The sequence below is a fragment of the Lathyrus oleraceus genome, chromosome 3, assembly GCF_024323335.1.
Source record: "Lathyrus oleraceus cultivar Zhongwan6 chromosome 3, CAAS_Psat_ZW6_1.0, whole genome shotgun sequence".
Taxonomy (NCBI): Eukaryota; Viridiplantae; Streptophyta; class Magnoliopsida; order Fabales; family Fabaceae; genus Lathyrus; species Lathyrus oleraceus.
The window spans coordinates 511,277,248-511,295,582 of record NC_066581.1 but is presented as its reverse complement, the minus strand read 5'-3'; positions in this window follow the sequence as shown (position 1 = coordinate 511,295,582).

Sequence of the window (18,335 nt, the reverse complement as noted above, 5' to 3'; positions counted from 1 at the left end):
GGCTGCAAGCTAAAAAGCCCACTTAAGTATATGTGGCCCATATCTTATGATATACGAAAATCACTTAAGCGCGTGATACCTTACCATATTTTGTATTCTACTTAAGTACATTGTACCTTACGATGTTCTACAATTCACTTAAGTACGCCATACCTTACGGTGTTCCTTATTTACTCTATCTCTCATCAATTCGTCCTTTTGTGTGTGACCTTGTAGGTTTTCACAACATTGACAATTATATTAAATCACGTATTTAACATAATAAGTAGTGAGCGGTATCTAGCAACATGTCACTGCTACCCAAGACACGAAAATGGCATGTGATCTGACAAATCCTTTTCTGATAATACTTATGTGTATAATTACCCTTTTCCCTTATGTCTATATTGAACATAAGGTATAGACCGTGTCATCCTTGTCTAGTTCAATATTGGGCATGTAGACATTTATCTTGTTACGCAGGATGGGCAAATTCCATCTAGGTCACTCATGCCCCTCAGTATGCTTCGTGGAGTACCCATCAACTGTCTTTATGGTTATCCAGTTATGGACAATGTTTGATTAACAATAAAGCACTCAACTCTACATCTAGGATCCATAATGGTTTTAGGTCGAAGGGTGGTATATAACACTATTAGCATGAGAATAAGTTATGACACTTTGCATAACATTTTATATAGTATTCTCATAGCGGGTCAATCCAGCATAAATATTACTCATAATATTCATACCTATGTTTAAGACTTGATAACTCTTTATCCATGATCCATGAGATATGATCATCTGTCTATTTACATAATAGTCTTAATGCTTTAATGTTATCCCACTTAACAAGAAAGCTAGACTACAGATACTTTAAGAATAATGTCCTTATGTTTAATGGGATCTCATGACTAAGTCACACTTGATACATTAAACGGACTAGCTATTCTAGGGACTTTATTAAACAAACATAATAAAGAAAAAGCCTTTTATTATTAATAAATAATTTGATACAAGTACCAAAAGTATTAGCCTCTAGGGCTTACACCAACAATCTCCCACTAGCATTAGAGCCAATCAGGCATACCCCTAATGCCCATAGATCTAGTATGGCCATCATACTTCAGCTGCGCAAGAGGTTTTGTCAATGGGTCAGCAATATTGTCAAGTGTAGGTACTCTGCATATTTTCACATCTTTTTTATCTATTATCTCACGAATGAGGTGATAACACCTAAGTATGTGTTTGGATCATTGGTGAGATATAAACTCCTTAGCTTGTGTGATAGCACCATTGTTATCACAATAGAGATCAATGGGATCCACAATACTATGAACTATGCCAAGTTCACTAATGAACTTTTTGATCAAAACAACTTCCTTTACTGCACTTAAGGAAGCAATATACTCGGCCTTGGTTGTAAAATCAATAATTATATCTTGCTTTGAACTTTTCCAGCTCACAACGCCACCGTTTAAGCAGAACACATAACCAGATTGCGATCTAAAATCATCCTTATCTGTCTGGAAGCTAGCATCGATGTATCCAACTACAACATATTCTTCCTGACCTCCATATATCAAGAGTGAGTCCTTAGTCCTTCTCAAATACTTAAGGATATTCTTGACAGCTACCCAATGAGCATCATCGGGATCAGATTGGTACCTACTCGTTCCACTTAAAGCATACGAGACATCTGGGCGAGTACATAACATGGCATACATGATAGATCTTATTACAAATGCATATGAAATCTTATTCATGCGATCCCTTTCTTTCTTAGTTGAAGGGGATTGTGTTTTTGATAGAGACAGATCATGTTGCATAAGTATGAATCATTTCTTGGAGTCATGCATATTAAAGCGTCTCAACACTTTGTCTATGTATGTACTCTGACTTAAGCCAAGCAGTTTTTGTGATCTATCTCTATAGATATCGATTCCTAATATATAGGCTGCTTCACCTAGGTCCTTCATAGAAAAACATCTCCCCAACCAAGACTTTACTTGTTCCAGGGTAGGGATATTGTTTCCAATGAGTAATATGTCATCTACATATAATACCAGGAAGACGATCATGCTCCCACTAACCTTATTGTAGACATAAGGCTCATCTTCATTCTTGATCAATCCATATTGTTTTACCCTTTCATCAAAATGAAGATTCTAGCTTCTAGAAGCTTGCTTCAATCCATAGAATGGTCTTTGTAACTTACATATATTTTGGGCTTCTTCTGGTATGTCAAATCCTTCAAGTTGTGTCATGTAAACGTCCTCAAGAAGATTCTCATTAAGGAAAGTACTTTTGACATCCATCTTCCATATTTCATAATCATGATATGCAGCGATAGCAAGTAAAATCCGAACAAATTTAAGCATTGCAACTGGTGAAAAGGTTTCATCATAGTCAACCCCATTAATCTGTTTATATCCTTTTGCAACCAGTCTTGCCCTATGTCGCATTACGCGAAAAAACCGGCGGGAAACGAAAACAACAGAGCCGCCACCGTGCGTTATTTATCCCAAAAAAGGGAAAGGAAACGCTCAGAGTAAACCTGGAAAAGACATGGTCTCGCGACCAAAGAGAATGGGATCGGGAGTCGGTTATGCGAAGGGAAGGTATTAGCACCCATACGCATCCGTCGTACTCGACGGGATCCACGCACAAAAGGAAGGTAAATGGTTGCTAAACGCTGCTCAAACAAACATCAAACATTGGCTGAAAGAGACACAAGAAAACAAACAAAACTGACTCGGCAGGATATCGCATCCTGAGCCTACGTAGTCTGTCAGGCACATACATCAGAGTCGACGTAGTTCGGACGGGGGAAAACATGCTCGCTAGGATGTCGCATCCTATGCATACGTATCTTCTCGGATTAAGAAGAATCAGAGCATCCGTAGCTCGGCTCACGCACACCAAACACAACAGACACAGGCAAACGTGGAATCCGAATGCCAATCGCTGGACTTACATCAGATTCCGAACCAGAACAAACCACACTGGAAACCAGATGCCACTTGATGGACTTATACCGGACTCCAAGCACACAACAAGAGGATACGGAATGCCTATCGCTGGTCTTACATCCATCTCCTGACACACACAAAGACAAAATAAAACGGGCGCCCGGAGAGATCAACTCATCTCCTGCCTACGTACCTCATCTGGTATGAGGATCAGGGCGACGTAGTTCCCCTACGCAGGGACAAAGGACTAGCCTAACCAGATAACAGAGGGAGACACAACTAGGGAGACTAACTTGAGCCTAGATGTTATCATGCATTATCATCCCTAAGTCAAGGTTGCTATCTAACTTGCACAGGGAGCAAGCTATCCTAAACAGCACAGGCACAGCAAACAATCACACAGATAGCACACACTATATACACACAAAGTGGGCTCACACAAAGGGTTAGGCTGCAAGAGCAAGCCAACTGTATTGGGGTGATGTTAGCTCTTAACCCTAACATTGAGAGTTAGGGTGAAGCTGATGAAAGGTGAGTGAAGATGAGACTTCACAGCTCTTATCCCTGGCCTGGGAGAGCTTTCAGACAAATGAAGTGTGGGTTCAGAAAGTGGGAACCCTTCTACACTTATGACACTGACTCAACTGTACAACTGTACAAGGATCTTGGGTTAATGTCCACAATGCATCAACACCAGTTGTGTGAGCAAAGGGATGACTCAACAAGAATAGCAGGAGATGAATTGCACATCTCTTGTATCTGCCAATTGCCTTATCAAAGGTCTTTTCCTGCTTGGGGACAAAAATAAACAATCACAAGCATTGCATCTTAAGGAGGACTTCAGACAGGTGCCTGGCCAAGTAACAGGCTAGGTCTTCGAGACTACATGAAGTTAGAGACATTATACCTCAATGCTCAAGCTAGCAAGCAAAGCAAAAGCAAGTTCACAAGGGAACTATAGCAACTAAAGTACCTGAAATCAATCCAGCATAATCAGTACTCAACTCAAATAAAAAAGCAAACAAACAATTACAAGTCCACAACACAAACAGATAACAAGCATCAATGCACAAAGGTGCAAGCCACAAGGCCTAAGTACAAGTCTCAATGCCTACAAAACAAACTCAAGGTTAGTCACAAACAAGTAATAAACCAACTCCAATTGAGTGCACATCATCAAGCATAAGCAATTGTGCTCTTTGACCTGAAACAAAGCTCAAATGTGAGAGCACAAACCACTAGTACAAGACTAGGGTCAAAATGGGAGCAATAAACAAACACAGAACATGAACCTTATCAAAAATCAAGATCAATCAATTAGGAATCAAATCCAAGTGGTCTCACATTCATATCATCAACCAATATCATTTCATACATCAATCATGGTCAAACATGCAAGTTAGAACCTCATAGAACCAAACAGAATGATTCAACTCAAATCAACTCACAAACATTTCAATAAATCCCCAAAAAATTCATGGCTAAACAGAATTCATAACATGATCTACACACCAAGTTTTAAGTCATTTGGACCAAGGGAAGCAAGTCAATTAAATTCCAAAAGTCAAAGCATGTTCAAACAAGCTCATACAAGGCACCAAATCATGCATCAACTTCAAGCAAGCATAAAACAGAATTGGCACAAGATGAATGAGTGAAACTAAAGCCATGGCAAACTTCAAGATGTCTATAATACACATGCCAAATTTCAAGTCCATCCAATAAACCACAAGAATTTCACAAATCCTATGAGATCATGACTCACAAAAAGTCCACAATTGGTCAAACAGGGGATAAATTCTCAAACAAATAGGAAATGCATTCAAAAAATCCACAAAAATTCATATTCAACCTTAACATCCAGAAGATGCAACATGCAAAAATTCAGATCATTTTAAGTTCACATGGCATGGTAAAGAAAATCAAGAATTCAAGCAAGAAATGGTGTGACACAAATTGTCACACCTCCAATGATCAGGTCATATCTCACAAACCAGAAATGCAAAAATCACAAACTCTATACCAAAATGCTCCTACAGGTGTCTAGATTATGCACACAAAATTTCAAGAATTTTGGATTAAGCATCATCATTTCATGATCAAAATGGCAAGCAAGGTGTAAGTAACCACATGTATGAGCAAACCCTAGCCAAAACAGAAATCCACACGTGCACAATTTTTGCAAAAATCATCATAAAATAGTAGACATGGCAAGGATCATGGCACAAAAAATCTCATGTTAATTGGATTAATAGTTTGAGATTTATGAATTTTTGAATGAGAAGAAAAAATAAAAAAAGCATGGACAAAGTGTGTGAAACATGGTTGAATATGTGAAAATAAAATGCAAGGCAAAATATGGGATGCTGTCGCCCGGAATCGAGCTGCGTATGCTTTCAAATCTGGCGCCACTTAAGTGAAACGCCGCGTTTCACTTAAGTGCGTGGCATAGTGTGATTGGCTTCATGGCTCGTAAACAACAAAAACATGCAAATATGTGAATACATGGATCAAACGCGATCTGGCAAATGAAAAAATTAGGGTTCTACATGTTCTTCATACAATTTCCAGCTCAAGAACAAATGTCCACGAAAATCAACAAGCAGCATATCATTGAACTCGTCTTGCAACATACATTAACAATCTAACAACAATTAAACCTAATTCTAATCACATCAACCAAATCGAGCAAAGAAATTTTTACATCTCAAACTTAAATTCATGATAACTCATTCAATTCTCAATGAAAATCAAAAATATAAAGTTCAGCATGCTCCACAATCAAGGATCTACAAGAACCATAGCATAATTTCATGAATTGAGAGCATCGAATTCCAACCTCTATGAAGATGCAGAGGTTGTGATCGTGAGTTTCAAGGCCTTAAAGGTGAAAACAGATGTTCCTTGATGCTCCAGTAGATGAATGATTGCAAGAATTTAGCTCAGCAATGCTCAAACTCGAAGGAATCTCCAACTGCCATGTGAGGTGCTTGATGCAACAGTGCTAGGTTTGGCTCGAAATTGAGGAATCCTTGCTTGCAGAAAGTCCAGTGATGCTTGTAGATGATAGATCAATGAAGAACAATGCAAGTTCTTTGAGAACTTTGCAGAAAAAATCAAGAGGAAAAGTTGAGAGAATTTGCAATTTTTGGATCTAGATCTATTTGAATGAAGTGTTAATCCAAAATTCAGTTAGAATTATCTATTTATATGATGCACTAATCCACTTTGTTAAACAAGCTTAGCCAAAATGCAAGGATTAATGAAATGAGTTTTTATGCTAAATGGCCAAAGTAACCTTCATGTGCATGAGAACCTTGCTACAGTGTACGTTTTCTGTCCAAAAACACTCCAAATATCATTTAAGACCAAGTGCATGAGAACCTTGCTACAGTGCATATTTTTGAAAGTCACTTTTTTCCCTCCCTTTTTTAAATTCAAATCACATGAAAAATGCAATATTTTTGTGATGATTTTTGATGAAATGTAATGAATGATTATGATATAGGAGATCAAGAGTGAAATGTAGCAAGAAACCCCACATGATTTGGCCAAATGGTGTGAAAGTTATCCAAGTTTGAAGTTCAAAAATTTCTTGACAATGATTTGATCATAACTTGCCAACCACACATGGGAAATGGATGTTCTTGGACTTTTTGGAAAGTTGAGAGCAAGATCTTCAACTTTCATGTTGGACAAAATTTCATTTGAAGCTTGTATGATGATGTAAATTTGAGGAGAAGACCTTTCCATTTTTGGGAGTTTGAAATTACAGGTCATTTACTATTTTTGGAAACTTTTCCTCTGACCTCAAATTCTTCAATCTTGATCTTTGAAATGTCAAATGAGACTTGTATGGACATGAATGAGGCCTTTCAAACCATCTCCCACCTTCAAATCCATGAATTCAGGCACAGTTGACCACAGTTGACTTTCTAGGGTTTTAGATGCATTGTGCAATGACTGATGACTTCTGAGCATCCAGCCTTTGGCCAAACCACTTCAAAATGATCCCTAGGTCACATGAACATGTTGAACCAACCTTAGGGCCCTGCCTCAATAGGATATGCACTTGCTTGCTTGATTGACTAATCCTCTTAACCAGTCTTGACTGATCTTGTCTGATGACTTGCACTTGGGCAAATGAACAATGCAATGTTATACAGTGGACAATGTAATGTTAATGACCTAATCATGAAAATGTATGGACAAATGGTAGGTGCAAATTTGAGGTGCTACACCCTATAGGTATGTACCTTACCATCCATGACAATCTTCTTTTTGAAGACCCACTTGCATCCTATAGGGTTAACTCCTACAAGAGGCTCTACCAAGGTCCAAACCTGGTCTGTGTACATGGAATCCATTTCACATTTCATGGCGTCTAGCCACTTCTCAGACTCAAGACCAATTATGGCTTATTGGTAGGTCACAGGCTCATCTTGATCCATGAGTAATATATCACCTTGATCAGTTATGAGATATCCATATCTCTCAGGTAGGTGACTATCCTACTTGACCTATATTGGTCTTATTCTACTTAAGCAGGTTGCTCTTCCACAACTACTTATGTTTCCTGCTCTAATTCCTCCATAGGTGTATCAATGCTTTGTGATTCTTGAATTTCTTCAAGCTTTACTTTCCTCCCACTTATTCCTTTGGAAATAAAATCCTTTTATAGGAAAACTCCAGTTCGAGCGACAAACACTTTTCCCTCAGAAGGATTGTAGAAGTAATGCCCTCTCGTTTCTTTAGGATATCCCGCAAATAAGCATTTGTCAGATTTGGGCTCAAGCTTAGTTGAAATTTGTCGTTTCACATAAACTTCGCAACCCCAAATCTTCATGTAAGCCATATGTGGTTTCTTACCACTTCATATCTCATATGGTGTCTTCTCAACCTTTTTGGATGGAACACAGTTAAGTGTGTAAGCTGCTGTCAATAATGCATGTCCCTAAAAGGAGTTTGGAAGATCGGTATGACTCATCATGAATCAGACCATGCAGTGGCGGAACTGAGGGGGGACGTGGGAAGGCCACGGCCACCCCTCAACTTTTTTTTTAATTCATATATATTAAATTACTAAAACATCCTTATTTTAAATTAAAATAAATTTTTATTTTTTCTTTTTCATTCAAAGTTAGGTTAAAATACAGATAAGGTAAAAAGCTCCTACCTTTCCTTTCTTTCTCATATGGGTTTGCTATCGGCACCGGAATCGGAACAGATTAAAGTGATCAGCATCTAACAGGTAAAAAACTTTATTCATTCTTCTTTTATAAAAAGTAACAAATTAAAGTGATTGCTTGATTTGTGTTTTTGAGATTTTTAGGGTTCTTCTTTCTTGATGTGTTAAAATAATCTATATGAGGTTTATTAAGTCAATTCATAACACTGTAATTTACAAATATAGTTATACACTGTAATAAGGTTTATTTAATCATTGTTGTTGCTAATTTCTAATAGTGAAGTTACCGGTATTTGAAAACGGATTAAAGTTGATTAATTAAGTTTATTAATTTTTTTCTCTTTTAATTTTTATGTTCTCTAAATTGATTTTTGAATATGATATGATATTATAGGAAGAGTAAAGATGAATAATAGGAAAATTGATTCTTTTTTAAAAGGAAAGCATGTGAAATTGAAAGAGAAGAGAGAGATGAGGAAATTATAATCCCGACATCCGAATCTGAAACAGTTCTTGAGAATCCAACAATTGAAGAGCATCATGGTTTTGAAAATTCTTTGGAACACGATCCTGGAAAGCGTCCTCCGATTTGGCAATATCCACCAAATCAAGTGGATGCAATACGAAGAGCTTATCTAAAATGGGGTCCATATCAAATTCATTTAGAAAACTATCCTTTGTCCGGTAACGAGGATCATCCGAGAAGGTTTCAACATACTTGGTTTAGCATATTTCCATCATGGTTAAAATATTCACCATCTGAAGATGCCGCATATTGCTTACCATGTTACCTTTTTAGCAAAAAACTAAGCGGACGTCCCGAGTCACTTGTCTTTATTTCTATGGGTTTTAGAAATTGGAAGAAAGTTAGGAATGGAAAACATTGTTCCTTTCTTAAACACATAGAGAAGGATTCTTGCTCACCACACAACAATGCAATGAAAGCTTGTCAAGACTTGTTGAATCAAGATGGTCATATTAGAAATGTTATTCAAGTGCAAAGTTCAAGTCAAAGAATGAATAATCGGTTACGGCTCAAGACTTCAATTGACATTGTTCGTTGGTTAACACTACAAGCTTGTGCTTTTAGGGGTCACGATGAAAGTAGCAAATCAAGAAATCAAGGTAACTTTCTTGAGTTATTGAAACTTTTAGCATCCTAGAATGATGAAGTTGCAAAAGTTGTGTTGGAAAATGCTTCACAAAATTGCAAGTATACTTCACATCAAATTCAAAAAGAGCTCTTGCAAATTCTTTCTAGTAGGGTGAAAAAGAGTATTCGTGAGGAAATTGGTGATTCCAAATTTTGTATCGTTGTTGATGAAGCTCGTGATGAGTCAAAAAAGGAACAAATGACTCTTGTATTAATATTTGTTGATAAAGTTGGTTTAATACAAGAGAGATTTTTTGATGTGGCACATGTTAAAGACACCACATCTTTAACTCTTAAGGAAGCAATATGTGATATACTTTCTCGACATAACCTTGATGTTTCTAACATTCGTGGCCAAGGGTATGATGGTGCTAGCAATATGAGAGGAGAATGGAATGGTTTACAAGCCTTTTTTATGAAGGATTGTCCTTATGCATACTATGTTCATTGTTTTGCTCATCGATTGCAACTTGCATTAGTTACATCATCAAGAGAAGTCAAACTTGTTCATAAATTTTTTGAGAAGCTGATATTTGTTGTGAATGTTGTTTGTTCTTCTACAAAGCGTCATGATGAGTTACAAGTTGCCCAATTAGAAGAAATTGCTTATTTGTTAGAGATTGATGAGATTGTAACTGGTAAAGGTGCAAATCAAGTTGGTACATTGAAACGAGCTGGAGATACTCGTTGGGGATCACATTACGATTTAATTTCTAGCTTGATAAACATGTATGAAGCAACTTATTTAGTTTTTAAAAAAATTGCAAAAGATAGAGGGAGTTATGCTACACGTGGGGATGCAGATAGTTGTTACAATTACTTGAAGGCATTTGATTTTATATTTATTTTGTACTTGATGAAAGAAATCATGGGAATAACGCATATGCTTTGTGAAGCCTTACAAAAAAAAATCAATATGTAGTTAATGCTATGAAAAGCATGGTATTGAGATTCTTGATCTTAATGATGTTCATTCAACAACAAGATTTGGACGCTCCCGTCTTGAAGAGAATCAAGTCACAATTCAACATTACTTTAAAGTTGAAATCTTTTTCACTACCATTGACAAACAGTTACAAGAGTTGAATAGAAGATTCGGTGAGTAGGCAATGGATTTGTTAACTCTTTCTTGTTCTTTATCTCCTAAGGATGGATATAAAGCTTTTAGCATTGATACTATTTGTTCTTTAGTTGAAAAATAGTATCCTATGGATTTTAGTGATCAAGAGAAGAATAATTTGCAATTTCAACTCCAACATTTTCTATTTGTTGCTCGTCAAGCATCAAACTTGAATAATTTATCAACTATTCAAGAACTATGTTCATGTTTGGTTGCATCTGGACAGGCTGAAACTTACTTCTTGATTGATAGACTACTTCGTCTTATCATAACTCTTCCCATTTATACGGTCACAACTGAGAGGTCTTTTTCAGCAATGAAAATTATTAAGACTAAGTTGAGAAACAAGATGGATGATGGGTTCCTTGGAGATAGCATGACAATATATATTGAAAGGAAAATTAGTGCAAGCATTAGTTCAGAGTCAATTATTGACGATTTCAAGTCACTCGGAACGTGTAAAGCATTACTTTAAGGTAGTTTTAAGTCATGTAATTTAAATTTTTAGTAATTAACTTTGTATTTATTATAACTTTAATGTTTTATTTAAAATACTATTTACATTTTATTTATAATCTTTATTTTACGTTAGCGGTCATCCCAAATTTTTTTATCTGGCTCCGCCACTGAGACCATGTCTAACAAGGTTCAATTTCTTCTCTCATATACACCGTTCCATTGGGGTGTTCTAGGAGGAGTAAGTTGGGATAAAATCTCACACTCTTTCATATGGTCATTAAACTCTAGGCTTAAATATTCACCACCTCGATCTGATCGAAGAGTTTTAATATTCTTACCTATTTGTATTTGTACTTACTTCTTAAATTCCTTGAACTTTTCAAAGGACTCTGATTTGTGTTTCATTAAATACATATAACCATATCTACTGAAATCATCAGTAAATATGATGAAGTACTGAAAACATCCTCTGGCCGGTATGTTCAATGGTCCATATACATCAGTATGTATGAGGGCCAAAAGATCATTAGCTCTTTCACCTTTTCCTGTGAATGGAGATTTTATCATCTTTCCAATTAAACAAGATCTGCATGTCTCATATGATTCATAATCAAAAGAGTCCAAGAGTCCATCTTTATGGAGTTTGGAAATGCGTTTCTCATTTATGTGGCCTAATCAACAATGTCAAAGGTAAGTTGGATTTAACTCATTAGGTTTCATCCTTTTAGTAATAATGTTATAAACAGACATTTCAAGATCAAGGACATATAATTCACTATTCATTTGTGCAGTAGTATAGAATATATCATTCAAATAAATGGAGCAACAATTGTTTTTTATTATAAATGAAAAACCAAACTTGTCCAAACAAGAAACATAAATAATATTCCTGCTAATTGCAGGTACATAATAATAGTTCTCTAACTGAATTATTAAACCATTAGGTAAAGTCAATACATAAGTTCCCACGGCTAAAACATCAACCTTTGCTCCATTTCCAACTTGTAGGTCAACTTCACCTTTTGCCAAATCTTTACTCCTTTTTAGCCCCTGCACATTGGTACAAATGTGAGAACCGCATCCAGTATCTAATACCCTTGATGCAAAAGTAGATAAATTAATTTCAATAACAAAACCTGAAGTTGAAGTCTCTACTTCATTCTCCTTATCTTCAAGGTACTTTGGGCAGTTTCTCTTCCAGTGTCCGGTCTTACCGCAATGGAAGCAGGTGCCTTCTTTTGTTATGCCTCCACTAGGCTTCAAAGCAGGAGTAGTGGGTTTGGGTTTGACAAATTCCTTGCCTTTCCCTTTACCACCCTGATTGGTGGGTTTTTTGTTCTGTCTCTTTCCATTTCCGATCATCAGAATGGACTTCCCTTTTGACTTCAGATTCTACTAAGCAGTTCTTAACATGCCTAGCAGTTCAGGAAGACTTTTGTCCATATCATTCATGTTGAAATTAAGGACAAATTGACTGAAGCTATCTGGCAATGGTTGTAAGATCAAACCAGTCGCAAGTTCCTTTTTGAGGGGAAAACCTAACCTCTCAAGGTTCTTCACATACCCAATCATCTTGATCACATGGGGACTTACATGGGCTCCCTCAGCTAACTTGCCTTGAAAAATGGCTTTTGAAACTTCAAACCTTTCATGCCTTGCCTGCTCTTGATAAAGAATCTTAAGGTGTTCAATCATATTGAATGCTGCCATATTCTCATGTTGCTTTTGCAACTCTGAGTTCATGGTAGCTAGCATGAGGCAATCAATTTCACTAGCATCATCAACATGCTTCTTATAAGCATTTCTTTCTGCCTTAGGTGCAGAACTAGGAGGTTCCTCTTCAGGAATAGGTTTCTCCAAGACATACAACTTTCTATCATGCTTGAGGATAATCCTCAAATTTCTGTGCCAATCCAGAAAATTTGTCCTAGATAATTTTTCCTTATCAAGGATTAATCGTAATATATTGTTAGAGGTGTTTGTTGTCATGGTAATCTACATTAAAAATATGAAACTATAAGTATCACTAAAATAACATATTTAATTAGGCCTTTAATTAAATATGCTCCCACTATTTTACTCAAGACAAATGACCCTCATCATTTGATTCGAAAAATCCCGTTGGAAGATTTTCTAGTGGGTCAATATCCACATTTCACTTTGTTTTAATATAACTCTCGAATATTTTAGTTGGGTGAATAACTCCTTATTCCAATCCATCACATGGATCATTTCCAACTCTTGCTTCTAAACGTATATAATCTTATTATAATTTATTTCACATCAATACTTGATACTTTAAAGCACAACTCTTGCGTAGTCATAACCCTAATCGCATTACTCTTTGACAGCACAACCATTGTACCGTCATGAACCCTAATGCAGTAATTCCATACCGTCAAACACACTTCGATTGTTAATTCAGTATGATTGATCAACACGTCATTGCTTCACCGTACTTTCGTCGGATTCCGAAGAAAATGACCATTAATCGCTCAAAGGAAAACAACCATAAAGTGTTTGAATGAGTGAAACAGAAACAATATATCATATATACTGCATTTTACATCAAAATTACTTATATCATATATATGACTTAATCGATCTCAATTGTGTAACCTATGGACGATCGATGTATCACTGCTTCACCATACTAACATCGGATTCCGAAGCATAATCAACATCAATCATCCAAATCATACACACATGATGCCAAATTTAATTACTCGTTTATTATTTAATTCATTATGTCTTTTAATCATATTAATACAGAAAATACAGAAAATAAACAGCTATCATATGCATGGTTTCATAAGTGGCTATGATACCACTGAAGGAGAATAACGATCCAAAATGCAACGGAAATTAAAGAATTTTCTCCTTTAGTGATTCTTACGAATGGGCATGATCAGTGATGGAATTGTTACCTCTTGTGGCGATTGAAACCTTTGATGCAGATCTAAGGAGTGATCACGAACGTTGAATGGTGACAACGCCTCTACTTAGTCCACACGAACGGATTCCTTCAGTCTCAATGCTAGCTGCTACAAATGAAGGTTTTGAGTGAGAGAGAGAGAAAGAGAGAAACGAAATTTCATCTGAACAAATGATTCTGCACAAGGGTTCTATTTATAGAACCACTTGTGTGGGTTGTAAGATAAAAACTCTACTTAAGTGTATGTGGCTCATATCTTATGATAAACCAAAATCACTTAAGCGTGTGGTACCTTACCATATTTCGTATTCTACTTAAGTACATCGTACCTTACGATGTTCTACAATTCACTTAAGTGCACCGTACCTTACGGTGTTTCTTATTTACTCTATCTCTCATCAATCTATCCTTTTGTGTGTGACCCTGTAGGTTTTCGCAACATTGGCAATTATATTAAATCACGTATTTAACATAATAAACTTTGAGTGGTATCTAGCAACACATCACTGCTACCCAAGACACGAAAATGTCATGTGATTTGACAAATCCTTTTCTGATAATACTTATGTGTATAATTACCCTTTTGCCCTTATGTCTATATTGAACACAAGGCATATACCATGTCATCCTTGTCTAGTTCAATATTGGGCCCGTAGACATTTATCTTGTTACGAAGGATGTGCAAATTCCATCTAGGTCACTCATGTCCCTCAGCATGCTTCGTGGAGTACCCATCAACTGTCTTTATGGTCATCCAGTTACAGATACTGTTTGATTAGCAATAAGGCACTCGACTCTACATCTAGGATCCATAGTGGTTTCAGGTCGAAGGGTGGCATACACCAGTATCACCATGAGAATAACTTATGACACTTTGCATAACATTTTATATAGTATTCTCATAGCGGTTCAATCCAGTATAAATATTACTCTTAATATTCATACCTATGTTTAAGACTTGATAACTCCTTATCCATGATCCATGAGATTTGATCATCAGTCTATACACATAATAGTCTTAATGATTTAATGTTATCCCACTTTACAATAAAGCTCGACTACAAATATTTTAAGAATAATGTCCTTATGTTTTATGGGATCTTATGATTAAGTCACACTTGATACATTAAACAGACTAGCTATTCTAGTGACTTTATTAAACAAACGTAATAAAGAAAAAACATTTTATTAATAATAAATAATTTGATACAAGTACCAAAAGTATTGTCCTCTAGGGCTTACACCAACACTCAGTGCCTTCTCCTTCCGCATCTCCAATAAAACCACCCTCTGAACCTCAAACAGAACCACCCACTGAACCTGTGTCTGAACCCCTAACTAGACAACTCTCTGGACCTCACACTGAAACAACCCCACTTCACCAGAAACCATCAATCCAGCTTATGACCCTGAACCAACCTTCCCCATCCTCGAAGAGTCATTTGCTTTATTTTCTGAGTCTTCAGCTGTGAAGCTCAGATCACTGTCTGAAAACTCCAAACTAAGTGATAATCCCTCTGAAGTGAGGAATCACTGAAATGGATTTATAAGATGGATGACATCTGAGGTATTCAAGCTGAAAGGCCTTTATGAACAAGTCAGAAATGACTACATCAGAGAAGCTGAATAGAGACTATAGGCGCATCTGGCCAGAGAGGCAGAAGAGAAAGCACGTAGAGAAGCTGAAGGAAAGGCAAGATTGGAAGAGAATAGAAAGAATTTGAGAATCAACTAAGGAAGAAAGAGATCTCATGAATAAGATTTTGTATGCATCTGCAATAGGATCTATCATGTATTCCATGTTATATACTCGACTAGATGGCTCATATGCTTTAAGTGCAACGAGTAGGTACCAATCTGATCTCGATGATGCTCATTGGGTAGCTGTCAAGAATATCCTTAAGTATTTGAGAAGGACTAAATACTCATTCTTGATATATGGAGGTCAGGAAGAGTTTATTGTAATTGGATACACCGATGTTAGCTTCCAGACATATAAGGATGACTTTAGATCGCAATCTGGTTATGTGGTCTGCTTAAACGATGGTGCTATGAGCTAGAAAGTTCAAAGCAAGATACAGTTGTGTAACACCTCAAAATTTGCCCTCCTCTCTTGGGACTAGCTTAGCATATTGAATTTCATTTTTAGGACATTAGTCATTGCATATTTTCATATCATGTGGAAATAATGAACAAGTCATCCTCTTCAGTCTTGCTCAGAAGAAAGAGAGGTTAAGATATTCAAGCTTGAGGGTCTCATGAATTGATCACTGGCCATCTGAGGGTTTGTGCTTCAATTAGGGTTTATTGGTTCCTCAAGGAGATTGGGTATTATCTTGGTTGAAATGGTACATCACCATCATCATGGTCTTATCATCACCAAGAAGTTCATTATTCCTGATCAGATTCCTTGGGATTAGGGTTTTTGACCTCTGGTCAACCCTAATCAGTTGCATTGTACCAATCAGGGTTTTTCAAGGAGATGAGGTTTTCAATGAGATGAAGATCATCATATGGTTTTATTGAGCTTGTATAAGCTAGGGTTTCATTTTGGAGCCATTTCATCAAGAGGTTGAGGCTCAAATTCATTTGTGCATGGCCAAGTCATCTATCAACTGCAAAAGTCAACTGCAAGTCAACTGTTGGATTTGGAGGTGGGAAGTGATTAGAAATACTTCATTCATGTTCAAACAAGTCTCATTTGACATTTCAAACATCAACATTGAAGAAAATAAAGTCAGGACAAAACTTTCCAAAAATAGAAAGTGACTTGTAATTTGAAGTTGCCAAAAATGGAAAGGTTTTCAACTCAAGATTACATCATCAAGAAAGCTTCAAATGAAATTTGGTTGAACATGAAAGTTGTATATCTTTCTCTCCCATTTCCAAAACGTCCAAGATCATCAATTTCTCATGTGTGGTTAAGGAGATGTGATCAAAACTTGACAAAGGATGCATGGAACTTCAAATGGGCATAACTTTCAAACCACAAGGCCAATTTGGGTGGCTCTTTTTGCACAATGATCCTTGTAACATGTATTTTCCAAGAATACAATCATTTGGCATGAAATTTCATTTGCATGGCATTGGTTCAATCATGAAGATTTTTGTGGAAAATTGCATAATTTCATTTTGGTTGAATACATGCATGCCAAAACCATTCCAAACCTTGCATGGGAAATTTTTAAGTGAAATTTGACCAAGAGAGGGTACTGTTCACGTGGCCAAGCTTGCATGAGGGTGCATGAGCATGGAAATTCCAATTTTGCAAAACACCTCCAAACTTAATTAATTTTCATTAGCACTTGGTTTAGGTTAATTAAACATGATTAGTGAAGCATATATAACATAAACCATAACAGAATTCATCATATTTCCCAAGTTTAGATCTAGAATTCTCAAAATCTCAAAATTCTCTCTCACTTTTTTCTCCAAATTTCTTCAAACACTTGCATTCTTCCTTGGTTCATTCATCATCCAGAGGTATTGTGGAGCATATTTGGATCAAGATTCAAGGGAAATCGTGGATGAAGAGTTCGTGTTCATAGATTGAAGCTTTCATGGAAGTTGGAGATTCAGTCGAATTCAAGAGCATTTGAGCCTCCATTTCATCATCATACATCTCTAGAAGCACATTGGAAGAAGATTTAAGCCTTGCCAAGCCTTGGAAGCACGTGGATTCAAAGCTGCACTTCAAGAGGTCACTTTTTCCACTTCCTTAATTCTCAAAATTGTTGATATATTCTTGTAGTTCATTGAATGATGAGTAATCTGCACTTTGAATCGAGCGATTTGGTGCCATATCCATGGAGAACTGTGTGATTTAAGTTTGGATGTGAAATGTTAGATCCTTCGATTCATGCGTGTTTGTGTGTAATTTCATGAAATAATGATTGATTCTTGTTGCTTGATACATGATAAGTTGAATGATATACATGATTTGCATTTCTGGAACGTTTGAAAAATTTCTGGAAATTGGATGAAGTTGTTCATAGTGTTCTTCATCGTGTGCATGCATGTCCAGATTTGCTACAAGTTTACCTGCGAATTCTGTTGCAACCTTCATAGCATTACTTAGGGAATTTCCTGCGGATTTTTTTGAAATATGTTTTGAGCGCGCGTTAGGGTTTCATATTGAAATGCTGTCGTTTGGCCTGGCGCGCTGGATATTCAAAATGCTACATGCTTTGATCCTTGGGTTCAGCATTTCTTCATATGCTCCATTTATTTTCTTCACATATTCATATGCCATGGCTTCATGCATTTTTTTATTTCTTCCTTGGCTCCATAAAATCATAACTAATTGATAAATGATCCAAAAAATATGGGAATTTTTGCATTAGATCACATTTTGTGTCTAGTTTTTTTTTTCCAGAAAATGTGCCTGGCTGGAAAATATTTTGCCCTAGGGTTTGTGTATGCATGTCCATTTTGAACCTTGCTTTACTATTTCATTTGTGAAATGATGGTTGTTTATCCAATGCTCATGAAATTTTACATGCTTAAACTAGACTCTTGGATGGACATTT